Below are 21693 nucleotides of genomic sequence, written 5' to 3'. Positions count from 1 at the left end.
CAGTATTGCAGTCTCAGAGTTCTTCCTATGCTGTCTCTTGCCTCATTAGCTCATTATGATTATCTGTGAAAAAACATTAAATTAATCTAATTAAATTTATCTTTCTATAACATTGAAAGGTGAATAATCAATATTGCTACCTAGTATTTTCTAGTAAGATAAACAGGGATGGTAATAGGGATATATTTATATATATTTCACATCTAATATTAAGCCCAATTCCAAAATAATTATTATAATAGATTGCAGTATACTATAATAATGAGAAATTAATGATGATGGTGATTATGACAATAACAAAGAACAAGGTATTTAAAGCTCTTCCCCCGACTTAACACTTAATTGTGTGCCACACATTCCACAGACACTTCCCTATCCCTTTCTACATTATATAATTAAACTGTTAACATAAACTTTAAAGAAAGTACTATCCCTTTTTAAAATAGGGACAATTGATGCTCCAATATGTAAATGCTTAAAGTATCACAGGTAATAGCTTAATAAAATCAAGATAAAAATTAGATTCAAATCTGGTTCTGCTTTATCATAATGTAACCAGAAAAGACACTGGCTTTCGGGCTGCCTGTCACTACCAAACCCAATAAGCAATGACAGCGATTGAATCTTTATGGGCACTTTATTCAGATGGCCGACTATCTGAGAAGATGGCGGGTTCATACCTTAACAAACCATCTACCCTTTTCTTTCCTGGTCAGATTTTTGTAAGGTCTAGGTGAGTGGATAAACAAGGAAGAGTGAGGGCTTTGAAGTTCAAGTAGGATTAGATGAGCTAAGCTTTAGCATTCCTGTTCTGGGCAGTTAGCTGTTTCCAACACAAAAGGTCCAGATATCCCCAGGCAGTAATCTTCTATCAGTGCCCCAGGAGGCTGGCTGGCTGTTTTCCCAGGAGCCAGGGCGGGCCTTATCTGTAGTTTCTGAAACAAAAACTTTAACATACACATTACTCGCTAGACTTAAAACTTTTTCCTTAAGCTAAAATTTTCCAAGTCTTGAGTCTCTTATCAATAAGACAGTGTGTTTAAGCTTAATTATAGTTAATCTCTCAAACAGTAATCACCGTACCCTTGAAGAGTGAAATTAAGAATCATGTTTTCTACACTTTTGTACCCCTAGTATAAAGTATGTCCCTGGCAAAAATAAAACCATATATAAACAGTTCCTAAACTGATCTGTGCAAATATAACCAAAAAGAAAAAAGGAAAAGAAGGAAGATACATTTTGGCCTCAAACAGGCAATACATTTTCCACAAAATAGGGGTGGAAACCGTGCTTCTTTGCTTGTATTTTTTTTCCTTTAATCTTTTGATCTGAAGTTCAAGTCCTTAGAAGGTGCTTGTAAAGACTTCAAAGAATTGTACTTGAAGTAGACACTGAAAAGGGTACCCATTTCTGTGAGATTAGCATGAGGGTTGCTCACTGTCTTACCTGTTCCTGACACTCAGAAACAATGAAGAGCAAAATTCTAAAAGGTTTAAAGCTGAAATATAATGGGAGCCTGCTTTCATTAACTTCCTTTAACCCACAGATCTACATGACAGTAAAAAATGTATACTTTAAAATATTGCAAAATATTTTAAATTGTGCAATTTTTGCAACCTAATTAAGTCATATAGAACAACTTACAGAACTGATATTTTTTTCAATACAAAATATATAATGAAATATAAAATATAACTTTGAATTCATTCATAGCATTGCTTAATTTTGAAAGAAATATTTTCTATCAAAATTTTAGCATATTTAAATCCTACAAATCATTTTAAGACAAGAACTCTATTGGAAGATACAAATTTCCAAATATTGCTAGAATGGTCAAACTCAGACTTTTTAAACAAAAAATGTGTTCAAAGCAATATAAAAATTTTTCTTAGTAAAAATAAAGAAGCCATAATAAAAGAAATGAAATTTATAAGAGGGGATTCCTATATATCTAGTGATCACATGAAGTCTAGCAACATACAAAAAGGTTTGTGCTTTTAAAACCTTATATTTCACAAAGGAGGCATTAAATCTCAAGATTAAACTTCCAAAATTTATGTAATCAACATTTATTTTTGAAGAGCTCAATGCAGATCTTCATAGCAGGGATTTTTTTTTTAATGATTTTCTGGTCATGTAATCAAGCCAGGCCAGCAAATCAGTTAAACCAAATGAAAGTAACCATCAAACAAACTGACCCTGTATATATCAACAGGGAAGTTTTGGGCTTTACCCAGCACAATATAGGTTATTAGTTGGTTAGTAAGTTCATAGACCTTATCTTGACCAAATCAAAAGCTTTGCTTTCTTTAGATTGAAGGATTCTCATTATTTTCCCTTATTGAAATAACCCACTTTAATTTAACCAGACTTGCTGTTTTGGGCTACTTTTGCACAGTCCCTGAGATCTCACAAGACCTCACCTTGTAGATGAGGTTGCCTCACATGCTGTATTCCACTGAGTCCCACTGTGAAAAATCTGAAATCTCTTACTTTACATCTCAAGTTTCCACCCAGAAGGATTAGGACAAGCAAACTCAAAGAGTTGAAATTGTGAAATAAGCAGAGCTCAATCAAAGAGAAGCTTACCCATCCTGGAGGGCTGACAGAGACAGTGAACCAAAATGACTTTGTAGGTACCTTCCTCTACCTTTAGGAGCCCATCCAGACTCTTTAACAATGATTTTCTGCTTCCATCTTGTTGCCAAAATTGTCAAAAGAGAAACCTAAAACAATTTAGTAATGAGTTTGATGTCCTTTGCTCAAGGGAAAACAACCCATGAATTGGGGAATCTAGCAAGCAGAGGAGCACTATTCCTGAGGGATTTGGGCAATGGTGAGTTTTACAGAGCATTAGATAAGGCAACAAGAGAAGGAGGGAACATGATTGACTAGGTTGTTGGGGGTTTCCTTCTGAGGTTGATAGATTCTATTTTCTAGCACAAGGTAAACTAGCTACAGCTGAGTTGGAGGATTGTGATTGGTGTATGTTAGGTTTTCTTGACAGATATTTTCCCATAAGTGCAGGATGATTAGAGTTTAGATTTGTGGGGTGGTCAAGGCCATTGGGGTGGCCTCCATTTTGTAGATGCGATACACAAGTTAGATTTATCACTGAACAATTCCACCCTTAGGTACATACCCAACATAAATACATGTATATGCATCTGAAACTTTGTGGTTAAGAATGCCCATGACAATTTTATTTGTCTCAAACTAGAAACAATACAGTTGTCCATGAACAGTAAAATAACTCAATTAATCATGGTATATCAATATACTTAGACATCAAGATAAAGAAATTATTGCTCCACACATTAACATATCAACCTCACAAACCTTATGTTGAACAACAGAAGGGAGACCTAAATAAGTACATAATGTATATTACATTTTTTAAATTTTGTGAAGAGGTGAAATTAATCTACTGTGATAGACCTTGAGCAATGGTTAATTTTGGGTGTTTAATGACTGGGGGACAAAAGGGGGACTTTTGGATGCTCACAGTGAAAAATCTGTGATCTGATTAGTTGTTTCAGGTGAAAATGTTTAAACTCAAGATCTGTGCAAGTGTTTTGCTGCTATATGAGATTTCAGTGAAAGATGTGCTTAATAAATAGGTAATGATAATAATAATAATAATAATAATAATAATAATAATAATCCAGAGGAGACAAAACACTAGTTTGGAGTAGAGTAGCAATATAGTGAGAAGTGGTTGAATCTATTTTGAAGTTAGAGGCAATACCACATTCTAAAATTGAATGTGTACTATGAGAGAAATAAATCATAGATGTCTTCTGAGAAACTAGAAAGTTAAACTTTCCATTAAAAAGAAGAAACATAAGGCTTTTGGTGGTAAGATCACTGGGTTTGTAACATCCTAAGTTATGTGTGCTTTCACATAGTCAAGTGGAGCTCCAGTAAGAAACTTCATATACCCATCCACAGTTCAGAAGAGAAACTTTATAAAAATTTAGGCATAAAAGAAAAAATAATGGAAATGCTTATACATATCAAATATTAAATAAACTTGGTATATTTATAGCAAAATTATTATACTTCATAGTTAGATTTTTAGAGCTAGGCAGGGAGAATACATACTTGTAAAACATGAAATAAAAATGGACAGATTTAGACTTCTGGCCAAGATGGAGGTGTAGGTAGATATACTTAGCCTCTTCATACAACCAAAAGAAGGACAACAACAAATTTAAAAACAAAAATAACCAGAACTGCCAGAAAAATCAAACTTTATGGAAGTCCAACAACCAAGGAGTTAAAGAAGAAACATTCATCCATACCAGTAAGAGGGGTGGAGACAGGAAGCAGGGCAGAGAGAACTCAAGGCATGGTGGCTGCTGGAGGACCGGGGCAGATGAGATGGTGGCTGGCAGACCAGGCCAGAAGGCAGCATTTGTACGCAAATAAACTGAGAGGAAAAACCAGGCAGCATGACAGATGTTGCAGTCTGGGGAAATAAAGCCTCAAAGCCTCTGACTAAAAAAACATGTGGGGGTTGAGACAGCAGGAGAAACTCCCAGCCTCACAGGAGAGTTCATTGCAGAGACCCACAGGGTCCCAGAATATACACAAGCACACCCACCTGGGAATCAGCACCAGAAAGGCCCACTTTGCCCTTCATGTCTGCAGAAGACAAAGAACTTATATATACGATTCATGGACATAAACTAAGGAGGGGAGGATGTGGGTGATAGGATGGTGCAAGGTGGAAGGGAATAAAGGGGGGGATGGGACAAGTGTTATAATATAATCAATAAAATATATTTAAAAAAACATTAAAACACAATTAAATTAAAAAAATAAAAATAAAAGAGTAAATGATAACTTTAAGAATGTGTAAAACACATTTTAAAGTAATAGTTTATATTATAAATCAGATTATTATCATTAATGTTATTGAAAACATCTTTCCAAAAATGATAATATATTATCATTACACAGTTTAAAGGAGCTCCTCAAAGAAAAATCTCTCAGTTACCATAGTTAAGTATTATAATATATATCATATTAAAACCAAAACTCAAGGATATAATATTTATATGTAATTTGATATTTAATATATTTAATTTTTCATTTTTATAAAGATAAATTCTGCCCAGAAATTATTTATATCAGCTCTCAGTCTTGCATTTTCAAAAGTGTAAAATGAAAAAACAAGCAAACAAACAAAATATCAATAGACAATCCAACTCTCTGGGAGAGATTCAGCTGCAAACTCACATTAAAATTTATTCTACAATTATCCTAGTACTACTCTGTTGATTAATGTTGTTACCACAAGTCTTTTCATTATAAGAATAATTGGAATAATTAAATAGGCAAGTCATGTCTTACTACCTATTCCTTCAATAGCACTGAGGATCATTATAATTTCACTTTTACCCTACACTATATTTTTAAAGGATATTTTCTCCAAATATTTTTCTAGATAGAACCATTACTTACCCAAAAGCTCACAGAATGCCTGCACTACAATTGAGCACACATAAATTATTTGACTCAGCACCATTTTATGGATGCTTTATGTTGTCAGTTCTGTCTGTTCTAATTTTCCTTTCCCACCTATGTTTATATTTGAGATCCTAACTATTATGTCACTTCTTGGAATTTAAGTGTAATATATGATTGTGCAATCCCTACTTTTTTAACCTTTAAATACATTTTTTTTTTATTTCCACATTTTGGCCAGCTTTGTGACTACCTTCAGAAGTAATTAGATCTGCCCACAAACAGATAGCAGTTTGCTTCTGCTGTGCTGTAGCTGTCTCTAAAGCTCAGCCTCATTCCTCAGCATAGGAGGGGCCTCATGATTAGCTGTTGATTGTTGAATGATTGAAGGAGAATTTGACTTTTATTTTTTATTCATAAAAAAATTTATCAAGCAATTTTTAATTTTCAAGTCCTCCAGAGAAGTCAGTAAAATTAAATTATCTGGGGGGCTAAGATGGCATTGGAGTAGGAAGGAGCAGATTCGGCATCCCTCTGCTCAGGGGAGAAAATCCTGACCAATCTATGGAGTAGAGAAGCAAGCAACCAACATACTTCAGCATATGTGAAAATAGGGGACCAAGGATTGTGGCAGAACTGAAAAACCGGACCCTAAGAAGAGTGCTGCAACAAGGTAGGGCCCCAGGGACCAGCATGTGGTCCGGGGGGCTGCAGCTCCAGGCCCAGGGCCCGCTGCTGGGTTTGCCACAGAGTCCTTGGGAGAGAGCCGGGACAACTGCTCCCTCCCCAGCCAAATAAGGTCTGAGCGGCACTGGGAGGAATCCAGTTGCTAGCAAACACACGGGGGCTGTGAACACCTTTGGACCCTCTGGACACCGGAGAGGCTGGGTTGCTCAGCAGTCCTGGACCCCCACAGTCACCGGTCTGGCTGGAGAGTTTGGCGGCAGGAGAAGCCAGGCCACTGTGTGGAGCTGCAGGCTTGAACAGGAGGAATTTCTCAAGAGGATGGAGTGAATAGACAGACACTGTTTGGGGGATTCCCCTAAAGAGATCAATCCCTCCAGCCTCCCAGCCACCCAGACAAGGGCACACATGCAGGGAGAGCATCCCTGCACCCCAGTCCACAGCAGTAACCCTGGAAAAAGACCTGGTTCCCACACCCAGGGCAAAAGGCTGAGGAGCCACGTTAGCTTCCCAGACAGTGCGGGAGCCAGTGCCAGCACCGCTGACTGAGGAAGAAAAGCAATACCAATCACCCCTCAGCCTGCTGCAGCCAGCAAGAGCAGAAAAACCGGTTTGGTGACTTTGAAACCAAGAGACTTTTTAATTTCATTCTATTTTTTTAACAGTTCTTAACTTTTTAATTTTTATTATTTTTATTCTCATTTGACTTCTTTTTCCCCTCTTTCCTGATTTCTTGTTTTATTCCTTCCTCCTTCCTTTCCTCCAATTATATCTCTTCTTCCTTCCTGTGTCTGCTTTTTCTATTTTTATTTTTTTTAATTTTTTCTAAATACCTACAAGTGAGACAAAATCCTGGATCAGTGAAAAGACCAAAGTTGAACCCAAAAAAGGGGCATCACAACAGCTGGGACAGTGAAACAAATTTTATTCTGCTATTACAGAGAACCTGCAAGTTATTGCATATTTGTATCATTATTATTTTTCCAGTATTCTTACATCTTTTTTAATAGCATTTTTGTACCCCTCTTCTTTTTGTATAGTCTGCTTTGCTAAGCTGGATATATTGTATGACCTGACAGCTTTCCCCTGATATCTCTTTCCATACTGTATTGCTAATCTACTGTCCTTTAACTCACCTGTGTCCCATTAGCACACTACTCGAGGTTCTGTACTACCTATTCTTGTTACCTAGATCTCATAGATTCTGTCATATGATTGTTGCCCTAATATTATTGTAAATAATTGTTGTTCCATGCAATTGTAATTACTTCACAACACCCTTCCCAGATCTTAGCCCATTTCAAAGTTTCCTGATCTCTATTACTGTAGTGGTTAACTCTATTCTCTCACACACTACATCTATTTACTATCCTTTACTTTCACCTTACTTCAGAATCTGACCTCCCACAATCTCCCTGCTTTATAGATCCAACTCACAATCCTTCCTTCCCCAACAAGAGTCTTATCTTCTTTCCATCCTTTCTAAAAATCAGCTAGCTGGGTGGAAGATCATGGTTAACACTATACATAGTCAAAGGATCTCCTATCTCTTCTCTACTGGCTGCTACTGTAAATATATAGAACACTATCTTGCTGTCTTAAACCATTTTGCCTTCCCCCTCCAACTGATCACAAAACAGAGTAAGTGGAAGTGGTGAACACCAGGATACCCACTGGAAGAGGAAACCCAACAACAAAGGAACCACTAACAGATAACAACAGAAGAAGGTGAAGGAGGGAGTGGTAACCACACAAACCTCAATCCAGGATCTATCTAGAAATACAGCTAAACAGTAGAGACAGGACCCAATACAAACAACTGAACAAGAGCAAGAGAGAATCCTTAAAACCTTTTACACACAGAAGAACTAGCTTCAACACAACCTGCCCTCACCAGCACAACAAAATACAAGAGGTGGTGGACAGAGTGACCCTCATTTAACCAGCTGGTGGGAAGAAACCACCAAAGAAAGACCCAACAACAATCAAAACCCAAAGGCAAACACAAAGCCAACTTAAATGACAGCCCAAGACCAGTGAGCTTGGGAGATCAAGGAAACAGCACCACTGAAACTCACTGCTATTCTATTACAGAAGTTCACACCAGAAACCCAGGGAGCCAGAACAGATCAATTTAAGAAGCTGAGGCTAACAAGAAGAGTCTCACAAACAATGGAAAGACAAAGAAACAATACCCAAATGAAAGGAAAGGAGGAAGCCACAGAAAGAATGCTAAATGAAATAGAGGCAATTCAACTATCAGATATTGAGTTCAAAGCAATGATTGTCAGGAAGCTCAATGAGCTCACAATGAGCTACCAGAAACTACAGGGAAGCTACAATGAACTCACTGAAAACTACATCAGCATAAAAAAGGAAATAGAAACTCTCAACAAGGGCCAAGAGGAAATGAAGAATACAATTTCTGAACTGAAGAACACAGTAGAAGGAATCAAAAGCAGGATCAATGAAACAGAAGATCAGATCAGCGAGCTAGAGAACAAAGTAGAAGAAAACACCCAGAAAGAGCAAGAAAAGGAAAAGAGGCTCAGAAAGAATGTAGAGGGATTAAGAGAAATGCAAGACAATATGAAACGTAATAATATCTGTATAATAGGGATACCAGAAGGAGAAGAAGAAGAAGAAGGAATAGAAAACCTATTTGAAAAAGTAATGATGGAAAACTTCCCTAATTTGAGGTGAGAAAAAGTCACGTAAATCCAGGAAACACAGAGAGTCCCAATCAAGAGGAACCCAAAGAGACCCATCTCAAGACACATCATAATTAAAATAGCAAAATTTCAAGACAAAGAGACAATCTTAAAGGCAGCGAGGGAGAAACAGGAAGTAACATACAAGGGAGCCCCAATAAGGCTAACAGCTGACTTCTCAATGGAAACACTCCAAGCCAGGAGAGAATGGCAAGAAATAATCCAAGTAATGAGAACCAGAGGCCTGCAACCACGACTACTTTAGCCAGCAAGGCTCTCAATCAAGAGAGAAGGCCAAATAAGAAGCTTCTCAGATAAAAGAAGTGTAAAAGAATACACCTCCACTAAATCAATTCTGCAAGAGATGCTAAAGGGACTGCTTTAAGGAAAGAAAGGAAAAGAGAGAGTGAGAGAGGAACACATGTACATAAAAGGCAATAAATAAGTACCTATCAATAATAACCTTAAATGCAAATGGATTAAATGCTCCAATCAAAAGACATAGAATAGCTGAATGGATAAGAAAACATGACCCACACATATGCTGCCTACAAGAGACCCACCTCAGGATAAAAGATCTGCACAGGCTGAAAGTGAAGGGCTGGAAACAAATTTTCCAAGCAAATCAACAGGAAAAAAAAACGGGGTAGCAATACTCATATCTGACAAAATAGACTTCCAAAAAAGGACCATAAAGAGAGGCCCAGAAGGTCATTTCATAATACTCAGGGAAGAATCCATCAAGAAGACATAAATATTGTAAATATATATGCACCCAACATAGGAGCACCCAGATACATAAAGAAAATCTTACAGGACTTCAAGAAAGATATTGACAGCAACACAATTATTGTGTGGGATTTTAACACCCCACTATCAAAAATGGACAGATGTTCCAAACAAAATGTCAACAAAGATATTGTGGCAGTGAACAATACCCTAGATGAAATGGGCTTTATTGATATATACAGAACCCTCCATCCCAAAGAAGCTAAATACACATTTTTTTCAAATGCACATGGAACATTTTTAAAGATAGACCACATGATAGGACACAAAACAAGCCTCAAAAATTTCAAAAAAATTGAAATCATACAAAGAATTTTCTAGGATCACAAGGGACTGAAGCTAGAAACCAACCCCAAGGAAAAAAACCCCAAACACTCAAATTCATGGAGATGAAATAGCATGCTATTAAACAATGAATGGGTCAAGAATGATATTAGGGAAGAAATCAGAAGGTTTCTGGAAAAAAATGAAAACAAACTCACAACAACCCAAAACTTATGGGACACAGCCAAGGTAGTCCTGAGAGGGAAGTTAATAGTGATACAGGCCAACCTAAAAAAGTTAGAAACATTTCAAACAAACAACCTAACCCTACATCTACAAGAACTCGAGGAACAACAACAAAGACAGCCCAGAGCAAGCAAAAGGAAGGAAATAACCAAGATTAGAGCAGAACTAAATGACATAGAGACTAAAAGCACAATTCTAAGGATCAATGAATCCAAGACCTGGTTCTTTGAAAAGATAAACAAAATCGACAAGCCTTTAAGCAGACTCATTAAGAAAAAAAGTGAGAAAACCCAAATAAACACAATCCAGAAATGAAAGAGGAGAGATTACAATAAACACCACAGAAATACAAAGGATTGTAAGAAATTACTACAAAGAACTGTATGCCAAGAAATTTGAAAACCTACGTGATATGGACAAATTTCTAGAAAAACATAATCTTCCAAAACTCAATGAAAAAGAAGCAGAAAGCCTAAACAAACCAATAACAGCAAAAGAAATTGAAGCAGTAATCAAAAAACTCCCAACACACAAAAGCCCTGGACCAGATGGTTTCATGGGAGAATTCTACAAAGCATTTAAGAAAGAACTAACCCCCATCCTTCAAAGACTATTTCAAAAAATCCAAAAAGATGGAAGACTCCCAAACTCTTTTTATGAGGCGAACATCATCCTAATTCCAAAACCAGATGAAGATACAACAAAGAAAGAAAACTTCAGGCCAATATCGCTGATGAACATTGACGCTAAAATCCTCAACAAGATACTGGCAAACAACATCCAACAATACATTAAAAAGATCATACACCATAACCAAGTGGGATTCATTCCAGGTATGCAAGGATGGTATAATATTCGCAAATCAGTAAATGTAATACATCACATAAACAAAAGCAAAGACAAAAACCACATGATCATATCAATAGATGCAGAAAAAGCATTTGATAAGGTACTGCACCCATTATGAAAAAAACACTCAGCAAAGTGGGAATACAGGAAGCATTCCTCAACATAATAAAGGCCATATATGAGAAACCTACAGCCAACATTATACTTAAGGGGCAAAAATTAAAATCTTTTCCACTAAGAACAGGAACAAGACAAGGATGTCCACTTCCACCACTTCTATTCAATATAGTACTGGAAGTTTTAGCCACAGCAATCAGACAAGAAAAAGAAATAAAAGGAATCCAAACCGGAAAGGAGGAAACAAAACTGTCACTGTTTGCAGATGACATGATAGTGTACATAGAAAATCCTATAGACTCCACCAAAAAACTGCTTAACCTAATAAATGAATTAGGCAAAACAGCGGGATACAAAGTCAATATCCAGAAATCAAAGGCATTTCTGTACTCCAACAATGAAAGGGCAGAAGCAGAAATCAAGAAAAAAATCCCATTTGAAATAGCAAAAACAAAAATAAAATACCTAGAAATAAACCTAACCAAAGAGGTAAAAGACCTGTATTCAGAAAACTACATAACACTGAGGAGAGAAATCAAGGAAGACAGAAACAAATGGAAACATATACCGTGTTCATGGATTGGAAGAATTAATATCATCAAAATGTCCATACTACCAAAAGCAATTTACACATTCAATGCAAAACCTATTAAAGTACCAATGGCTTATTTCACAGACATAGAACAAACACTTCAACAATTTATATGGAACCATAACTGACCCCGAATAGCTGCTGCAATTTTGAGAAAGAAGAGTAAAGTAGGAGGGATCACAATACCCGACACTAAACTATACTACAAGGCCACTGTAATCAAAACAGCCTGGTACTGGCATAAAAACAGGCACATGGACCAATGGAACAGAACAGAGATCCCAGAAATAAACCCAAGTCTCTATGGTCAATTAATATTTGACAAAGGAAGCAGCAACATAAAATGGAATAAAAATAGCCTCTTCAACAAATGGTGTTGGGAGAACTGGACAGCTATGTGCAAAAAAATGAAACTTGAGCACCAACTTACACCTTATACAAAAATAAATTCAAGGTAGATAAAAGACTTAAATATAAACCGTGACACCATTAAAGTCCTAGAAGAGAACGTAGGCAGGAAAATCTCAGATATTTAACGCAGAAACTTTTTTACTGACATGTCTCCTAGAGCAAGAGACATAAAGGAAAGAATAAACAAATGGGACCTCATCAAAATAAAAAGCTTCTGCACAGCTAAAGAAAACAGTATCAAAATAAAAAGAGAACCAACTGTATGGGGAAAACATATTTGCCAATGATACCTCCGACAAGGGTTTAATCTACAAAATATATAAAGAACTTACACGACTCCACTCTAAGAAGACAAGTAACCCAATTAAAAAATGGGCAAAGGACTTGAACAGGCACTTCTCCAAGGAGGACATACAGAAGATCCAAAGACACATGAAACGATGTTAAATATCGCTAGCTATCAGAGAGATGCAAATTAAAACCACAATGAGATACCACTTCACACCAGTCAGAGTGGCCATCATAAACAAAGCAACAAACAACAAGTGTTGGAGAGGTTGTGGAGAAAAGGGAACCCTAGTGCACTGTTGGTGGGACTGCAGACTGGTACAACCACTATGGAAAGCAGTATGGAACTTCCTCAGAAAACTTAAAAATGGATCTGCCTTTTGACCCAGCAATTCCACTGCTGGGACTATATCCTAAGAACACTGAAACACCAATACAAAAGAACCTTTGCACCCCGATGTTCATAGCAGCACAATTTACAATAGCTAGGTGCTGGAAGCAACTTTTTTGCCCATCAGTAAATGAATGGATCCAAAAACTATGGTACATTTACACAATGGAATTCTATGCAGCAGAAAGAAAGAAGGAGCTCCCAGGCTTTGCAACAGCTTGGATGGAGTTGGAAAGCATTATGCTAAGCGAAACAAGCCAGGCAGTGAAAGACAAATACCACATGATATCTCCTTTAACAGGAACCTAAACAACAAAACAAAGAAACAAGCAAAATATAACCAAAGACACTGAAATAGGGGGCAGACTGACAGTGACAAAAGGGGAGAGAAGAGGGAATTTCAGGGGGGAATGGGTAGAGTTTACAGGAAAAAATTTGAAGGACACATGGACAAAAACTAGGGGGAGGGTGGTAATGGGAGGGAAGTGGGGATGGTTGGGTGGTTGGGCTGAAACCGGAGTAAAAGGGAGAAAACTGTACTTGAACAATGATTAAAAGAAAAAAAAAAGAAAAAATTCAAAAAAGAGAAGTAATTAGATCTGTTCTATTACTATTTACTTATTGGTTCTATAAAAATTTGTGTTTGAAGTAGGTAATCTGAGAGCTATATTTTATAAAATATTTTTATAATTACTTGTGAAAGTTATTAGTAAAATACTGTTATTTTCCATTACATAGGTTGCTAAATTTTTAATTAGGATTGGCTCTGTGGATTTTACTTATGCAATTATGTATGAATAGCCTGTTCTATTAATTTCCATATATTAGAGACAGTATTGAAGTATCAATATTATTGTTTATATATAATTTAATATTATTAAATCAGTAATATTTTTAAATATTTTGCATTAAGCTATTAACTATCAGAATACTTTTATTTGGAAGATAGCTATGCAGAATATATGTTTTAATTATGATAGAAATAGAATAAACACATTTTAAAATGATGTATGTTATAATGTGCTACAGGGAAATAATACATAATTTTGGTGATTCTTCAACCAAAACTTAGTATTAGATTAAAAAGAATTTAAGTGTTACATATTTACCTTTTCAGTAACTCCTACACCGCTGAGTGCATGCAAGAAAATGCTCCATTACTGAAAGCAAAGAATCCACTGCATCCCCAATGCAACCGTATCATAGACACTATTACAAATGACCAGTGAAACTCTTTACTTTGGAGAAAATAAAATAGAAAAATATATTTTTTTGTTTAAACAAAAATGGTGCATACATTAGTTTTCTTTACTATAAAATATATTCCAATGAACTTAATGTCTTAAAAGAACACACAGATATTTTCTCAAAATTTTTGTGTGTCAGGAATCTGAGCATGATTTAGGTGGGTCCTTTGCTTGGGATCTTACAAAACTTCATGTAGTGTGTCATCAAGGGCTGAATTCTAATCATTGTCATTGCCTTGACTTGGGAAGGATCTGCTAAATTTTCTCAGGTTGTTGGCAGAATTAATTCCCTTACAGTTGTAGGACTCATGAAGGATTACTTCAGAGCCAATGTGATAGAGAGAGAAAGAGAATGAGAAAGATTCTAGCAAGATGGCTGCCACAGTCTTTTGTGATATGTATACATAATTAAGTACATGCCATTACCTTAGCTACATTCCATTCCTTGGAAACAAATCATAAGTTTCCTCAACACTCAAAGAGAATTGGATCACACAAACAACAAAATGTAAACACCAGTAGATGGGGAACATGGGAGCCACCCTAAAATCTGTCTGCCACAATGTGGTTACTATATTTGTGTTTAAACTGTGTGAGAAAATATCATGTTGTCATCAGTGACATTCCCAAAGATTAGAGAATTCTATAAGAGTCCTGGTCATCATTCAACATGTACGAAGGACCCATGGACAAAGCCAAAGGATTGAAGGAGGGAGTTGGGGATGGGTGGAGAGGGGGAAAGTGGTGGCAGGAAAATGGAGACAACTGTACTTGAACAACAATAAAAAAACTTTCTGATTTTTAAGCCCTTAAATAGCCTTGTTCAATGATAATGAGATTTCTCCATCAATTTCCTGTATATACCTGAGCAACTTTAAGCAGATTCTCTCTTTATTGGGATCCTGAATGAGAAAGCAAACCTGTAACAGAAGCCAAAAGAGACAGTCTTATGGGACTTTTCTAGAAATTACTAGGGTTAGTAAATAAACAACAACAAAAGGTATGTGGAAGGAGATGTAGAAAAGAGCTAAATTGCCCAGAAGAGAGACAGTAAATGGTGGGCACACTAAGGAAGTAAGCAAAGCACTTTTCCTCAGCGTTTCCTAAGAAGGAAGTTCGTAATGTAGCAGGTACATCCCTGCATGAAATCCACAAATACTGAAGTGGCTTCACAGTTAATGACTTTTCACATGTTTCCATCTGAGAATATTTAGTCTAAAAAATTGAATCCCTGTGGTAAGTATAATATGCAGCCAGAATGTAAATACACTTGAATAGGAAGATAGCCATAGTTTTACTAAAAAGATTTCCTCTTGCCCACTTTCCTACAATTTAAAACCTTTGTGTCACTGCCTATGGAAACAAGTGGATGAAGATAGAATAAAACACCTATTTTTGACTTAATTATTTTACTAATACCCAGAGGTCTACAGGTTGAAGCACTATGCAAAGAACTGTAAAAGAAAAATTGTGGAATCAATTCATCTCTCCCTGGTCTGGTCTAAAGCAAATCAAGCTGTAGCTCCTGGCCCAGCCACACTTTAAACTGAAATGGCTGAGTTGAGCAGTATCTTCCAACCAAAAGCTGTGTTACTTGCCTTATGACATGAGGAAGAGAAAGACTTTGAATATTCAGGATAAATGGATGTAACCAGGCTTGGAGGCAAATTGAGATCATGGGTCCTCTTAAAAATAAGTTTTTGTATTAGAAATTCAGATTCATTCATACTGCTATTATTATTTTCATAAATTTGTGCTTGTGTAACCTTGTGTTTTAAACATTTCCCAACTTTAAATTTGAACAGTGGTCACATTGGAAGATAATACCCATATGCACAAAACTCTTAGGATTTTCAGTAGTCTTCAACTGTAGAGGGGTGATAAGAACAAAAAGTTTGAGAAATCCTGCTTTAAGGTACCAATTTAGGTGATTTACAGCAATTTATTGACCAGTTCTAAATATAAGTTCCTGAATGATATTTCGTGATCCATGAGTCACTTAATTTTTTTCAAACACATTATAAGTACTTATGTTGTTATTGAATTAACTATGGTTATCACATAATTGATCATACAGAAACACTTTTAAATATATCTTATATATCTCTCTATTGTTACGGAAGATTAGACATAAAAATATACTCTCTCAGTTTATATTGGAGTCTAAGCTTACTGTTATGTTTAACAAAGATTTAATGTCTTTAGAGAGCCTGACAAGTATAATTCTTTCCTATTTTTGAGATTTGTTTTACGGCTTTATGTTTCCAATTAAAAAATTGTTTCAAAAAGCTTGGAAAGAAAATACATATTCTGTGTTATAGTCAGTGTTCTCCAAGTCCTAATTAGATCAGATGTATTATTTGTACTTTGCAAGTATTCGACACCCAACCTATTACTTATTTGAATTTTTGCTTCCTTAATATTTATTTTTTGATACTGGAATATAAATCTGTTGATTTTATTTTTTATTTTTAAATATACTTTATTGATTGTACTATTACAGTTGTCTCATTTCTTCTCCCCTTTATTCCCCTCTGCCCTGTACCCACCTCTCACCTTCATTCCCCACCCCTTAGTTCATGTCATACATATAAGTTCTTTGGCTTTTTCATTTCCCATTCTATTCTTAAACTCCCCCTGTCTATTATGTAACTAACATTTATGCTGCTTATTCCCTATACCTTCTCCCTCATTCTCTCTAGTCTCCCTCCCCATTGATAACCCTGTTCTAGCTGTTTTCTTAGTTCATTTTTGTTTTGTTTTTCTGGGTTTTTTTTTTTTTTAGGTTCGATTGTTGATAGTTGTGAGTTTGTTGTCTCTTTACTATTTGTATTTTTGATCTTCTTCTTTTTCTTAGATAAGCCCCTTTAACATTTCCTATAATAAGGGCTTGGTGATGATGAACTCCTTTAACTTGACCTTATCTGGGAAGCACTTTATCTGCCCTCCCATTCTAAATGATAGCTTTGCTGGATAGAGTAATCCTGGATGTAGGTCCTTGTCTTTCATGACTTTGAATACTTTTTTCCAGGCCCTTCTTGACTGCAAGGTTTCTTTGGAGAAATCAGCTGATAATCTTACAGGAACTGCTTTGTAGGTAACTGTCTCCTCTTCTCTTGCTGTTTTTAAGATTCTCTCCTTATCTTTAATCTTGGGTAATATAATTATGGTGTGCCTTGATGTATGTTTCCTTGGATCCAACTTCTTTGGGACTCTCTGAGCTTCCTGGACTTCCTGAAGTCTATTTATTTGCTTTGCCAGATTAGGGAAATTCTCCTTCATTATGTTTTCAAATAAGTTTTCCATTTCTTGCTCTTCCTCTTCTCCTTCTGGCACCCCTATGATTCAGATGTTGGAACATTTAAAGTTGTCCTGGAAGTTCCTAAGCCTCTCCTCATTTTGTTGAATTCTTGTTTTTTTTCATTCTGTTCTGATTGACTGTTTATTTCTTCCTTCTGGTCCAAACCATTGATTTGAGTCATTTCCTATCCATCACTGTTGGTTCCCTGTACATTTTCCTTTATTTCACTTTTCATAGCCTTCACTTTTTCCTCTATTTTGTGATTATACTCAACCATTTCTGTGAGCATCCTGATTGCCAGTGTTTTGAACTGTGCATCTGATAGGTTGGCTATCTCTTCATTGCTTAGTTGTATTTTTTCTGGAGCTCTGATCTGTTCTTTTATTTGCGCCATATTTTTTTTTGTTTCTAGTGCACCTGTTATGTATTAAAGGGCAGAGCCTTAGGTGTTCACCAGGGCAGGATGCTGTGTTGTGACCCTGTATGTGGAGGAGGGGTCTGAAAGGGAACAATGCCACTGGTTCAGCTCCCAGCTGGCTTTCAGCCACTTCCTCTGCTACCCACAAGCAAATTGGGCCCTTCTGGTGCTGATTTCAGGGAGGGTAAGTTTGTGTATGTACTAGGATCTTGTGGGTCTCTCCAAGGAACTCTCCTGTGAGGCTGGGAGTTTCTCCCTCCCTGCACCCCCCACAGGTGTTTTCAGTCAGAGATTTTGAGGCTTTATTTCCTCGCACTAGAACCCTGGGTTGCTTGGTCTGTCTCACTGGCCAGTTTTTCCTTTCAGTTTATTTGTACACAAATGCTGCCTTGTGGCTTGGTCTGCCAACCACCACCTCATCTGCTCCAGTCCCCCAGCAGCCACCTTGCCGTGAGTCCTCTCTGCCCTCCTGCTTGTCTCCTTCCTTCCCACTGGTTTGGATAAATGTCTCTTCTTTAATTCCTTGGTTGTTGTTCTTCCATAAAGTTTAATTTCTGGAAGTTCTGTTTTTTGTTTGTTTTTAAATTTATTGTTGTCCTTTTGGTTGTGCGAGAAGACTAAATGTATCTCCCTATATCTCCATCTTTGTTGGAAGTCCTTCTAGTTGTATTTTAATGTTATTACTATAAAAGTATGCTGTTTTACAAAAAGTTTATGTTATATTTTTAAATTTTATTTTAATTGTTTATGGTGTTACAATTGTTCTCTACATCCACCCTACCCCCCTTCCCTCCCCAAGCCAATCCCTATGCTGTCCATGTCCATGGGTTGTGAATAAATGTGTGGGTTTTTTTTTCATTTTTAGAGAAGGAAGGGAGGGAGAAAGAGAAAGAGAAACATCATTGTGCAGTTGCTGGGGGCCGTGGCCTGCAACCCAGGCACGTGCCCTGACTGGGAATCGAACCTGCGATGCTTTGGTTCGCAACCCATGTTCAATCCACTGAGCTATGCCAGCCAGGGAATGTTTTTTAGTTAATTCCTTCACTATGTTTCATCTCATCCCTTCTGCCTTCTTCCAGCAGCTTGCAGTCTGTTTTATGTATCTAAACTTCTATTACTATTTTGTTCATTAGTTTACTGTGTTCACTAGATTCCACACATAAGGGAGATCATGTGGTATTTTTCTTTCACTGTCTTTCACTTAGCATAATTTTCTCAGTTCCATCCATGATCTGGCAAAATTTAAGAGTTTCTTTTTTTTTTTCTTTCTTTTTTACTGCTGTGTTGTATTCCAGTGGGTAAAGATACCACAGCTTTTTTATCCACTCATCTATTGATGTGCATTTAGGCTGATTCCTACATTGTGGCTATAGTAAATAGGGGTATAAATATTTTTGTATATACAAATATAGTAAATATTTGTAGTGTTGCTACAAATAGGGGTCTATATATTTTTGTATTGGTCTTTTGGGATCTTTGATGTATCTTCTCAGAAGAGAATTGCTAGGTCAAAATGGAGTTCCATTTTTAATGTTTAAGAATGTACCATTTTGAACATTTTATTATTTAGATATATTTTAAAAGCAGTGAAATGCACATATCTTAAATGTTTAGTTCCATGCCATTGGAAACTCTTATATTGTACACTATTATACATACCCCCAAAACAGGATACAGAGCAATGTCATCACCATACAAAGTCCTTTGCTGAGAATTTCCAATAAATTTTACCCACCTACCCATAACCTACCATTTTCTGATTTTTGTTACATCATCTTAAGATAGTTTTATAAATCACCAGTGGAATCATCTAGTGTTTACTTTTGTTGTGTTTGAGTTCCTTTGATTAACATATTGATTTTGAAATTGAGTTGCGTTTAATTCCGTGTTCTGCTTTTTATTGATAGTTTGTACTCAAATGTAGTTTATAATTGTTCATCTAACTTTGAGCATATTCTTGAACAAACTTCTCTGTGTGTGCATATGTATATATATTTTTATTTTCAATAAATGGCAGAATATTGAATTGTTAAGATCAGTGTATATTTAACTTTCTAAGAAACTGTCAAATAATTCCCCAAGGTGGTTGTAACATTTTTACAACCATCATGAATTAAAGTTTTTCTTGTTTTCTGTAATAAAAAATGCATGACATTATCATTCTTTTTCTTTCTGCCCTTTGTATATGAAAAGATATTAGGTTGGCCAAAAAAGTCCATTTATTTTTTTTTCTGTAAAAGGCATATTTTTCACCAATAACTTGCTTAATTTGGATATTTTGAGTATGCTGGCTATCTCTCGCTATTGGTTTTTAGTGGGTAGAAGACAGGGGTGCTGCCAAACATCTTCCAATGCCTAAGACAGCCTCACAGCAAAGAATTTTTTGGCCAAAATGTCAATAGTACTAGGAAACTTCTCAAACCACTTTTGACACATTTGATCAGCTACAGCATCTTCTCCATACACTTGCACAAATCTTTTTCTTTATATGGTTCAGTTGTGTTTTTACCTTTCTTGAAATAAAAAAAGCATAGTATTTAAAAAATGTGTATTTTCTTTCATTTTCAATATTAAAATGACTGTATAAAATATTCCAATTTTGATGTTTTTTTAAATGCATTCTGATATGACAGCTGTCACAATCCAATCTGTCAAAATTGTTTTTTGTTATGTTTTGTTTTGTCTTTTAATGTGCCACAGGCATGAACCAGGTCTGGCCACCAACACAGGCAACAAGCTAGAATGAACTAAGGACTGTTCAACTGCTTTGCCCCTGACTGATATAAGAGCAACACCACCAATCAGGTGTGTCCTCGCCCATTGCCAGGGGATCAAAATTGTTCTGAGTGAAGTTAAAGATAACTAAGTGCTACTAGAGCCATTATAAAGGAAAAAAAAAAAAACTAAACAAACTTTTTGGCCAACCCAATACATTATTTTGTTTTTAATTGCAGTTACTAATGATAAATTTATCTTTTCATGTGCTTATTGACTATTAATATTTTTTAAATCTGTGTTCCAGTATTTTTTTATTGATTGCATTAACCTGTACTTTGTTCAAATACTGATAAATAACATAAACAGGATTCCATTTCTGGATAGTTTTTTCTGATCCACTGATCTATTTTCTATGTTTAAAACATTCTCAATATTGTAGTTTTTAAGAAGTATTGAAAACATATAGTATAAATATTCTCATTTTGTTCTACATTTTCCAAGAATACTTCTATTCAATCCTTTCATTTCTTATATAAAATTACTTTTTCATTTCTTACAAAGATGAAGTTCAGGAGAAAAATTTCTTTTTGAGTGCATATGTTTTTACTTAGTTTTAATATTTAAATGGAACCTTATATATGTAAAGCTCTAGATTTCTTTTTCAATATTTTGAAGATATACCTGTGAGTCAAACATCTCCAAGAACACACTTGAAGTCAATGCTCTGCAGCAAAGAAGAGTTCATGTTCTGTGGAAGCATTAGGCCTCTTTGTAAGAGGTATTAAGAAAAAACAGTATCTACTATGATTTTCCTAAGAAAAGAAACTCAATTTTTATTTTTATTATATTTGATGGCATTTCAGCTTATATATGTTGTTAAAAACTGGAAAGAAAAACTTAAAAGTTTTCACTCTTGTGGATACTTTCATTGGTGAATTACTAATATTTGAAGGAGATGTATATTTTTCATCTCAAGTGAAAGATTTACTTGACATTTTCTTATTAAGTTCATTAATAAAAATTGGAATTATTTAAAGCCTTCTTCAGGGTAAGTGGGGACATGGTCACTCCCTGCTACTTGAGGCAAAATTAAGATTGAATTGCTTTACTTGAAGCTAGGGGAAAACTGTGTAATATCCATAGAAAACTGACTAATTCTGAAAGGCTTTTATTTCAATCACTCTAAGTGGAATTC

The 21693-nt window shown here is 35.8% G+C and overlaps 1 pseudogene; it reads right to left on the bottom strand.

Annotated features, from left to right (window-relative positions):
- Positions 1 to 20467: 20467 nt before the first annotated feature.
- Positions 20468 to 20612, bottom strand: LOC123820313 (annotated as a pseudogene).
- Positions 20613 to 21693: the final 1081 nt, after the last annotated feature.

The sequence above is a fragment of the Phyllostomus hastatus genome, unplaced genomic scaffold, assembly GCF_019186645.2.
Source record: "Phyllostomus hastatus isolate PE091 unplaced genomic scaffold, TTU_PhHast_1.1 phas_contig_34, whole genome shotgun sequence".
In the NCBI taxonomy this organism is placed as follows: domain Eukaryota; kingdom Metazoa; phylum Chordata; class Mammalia; order Chiroptera; family Phyllostomidae; genus Phyllostomus; species Phyllostomus hastatus.
Note: the sequence above shows the minus strand (reverse complement) of the source record. Positions and strands in the feature narration are given on the sequence as shown.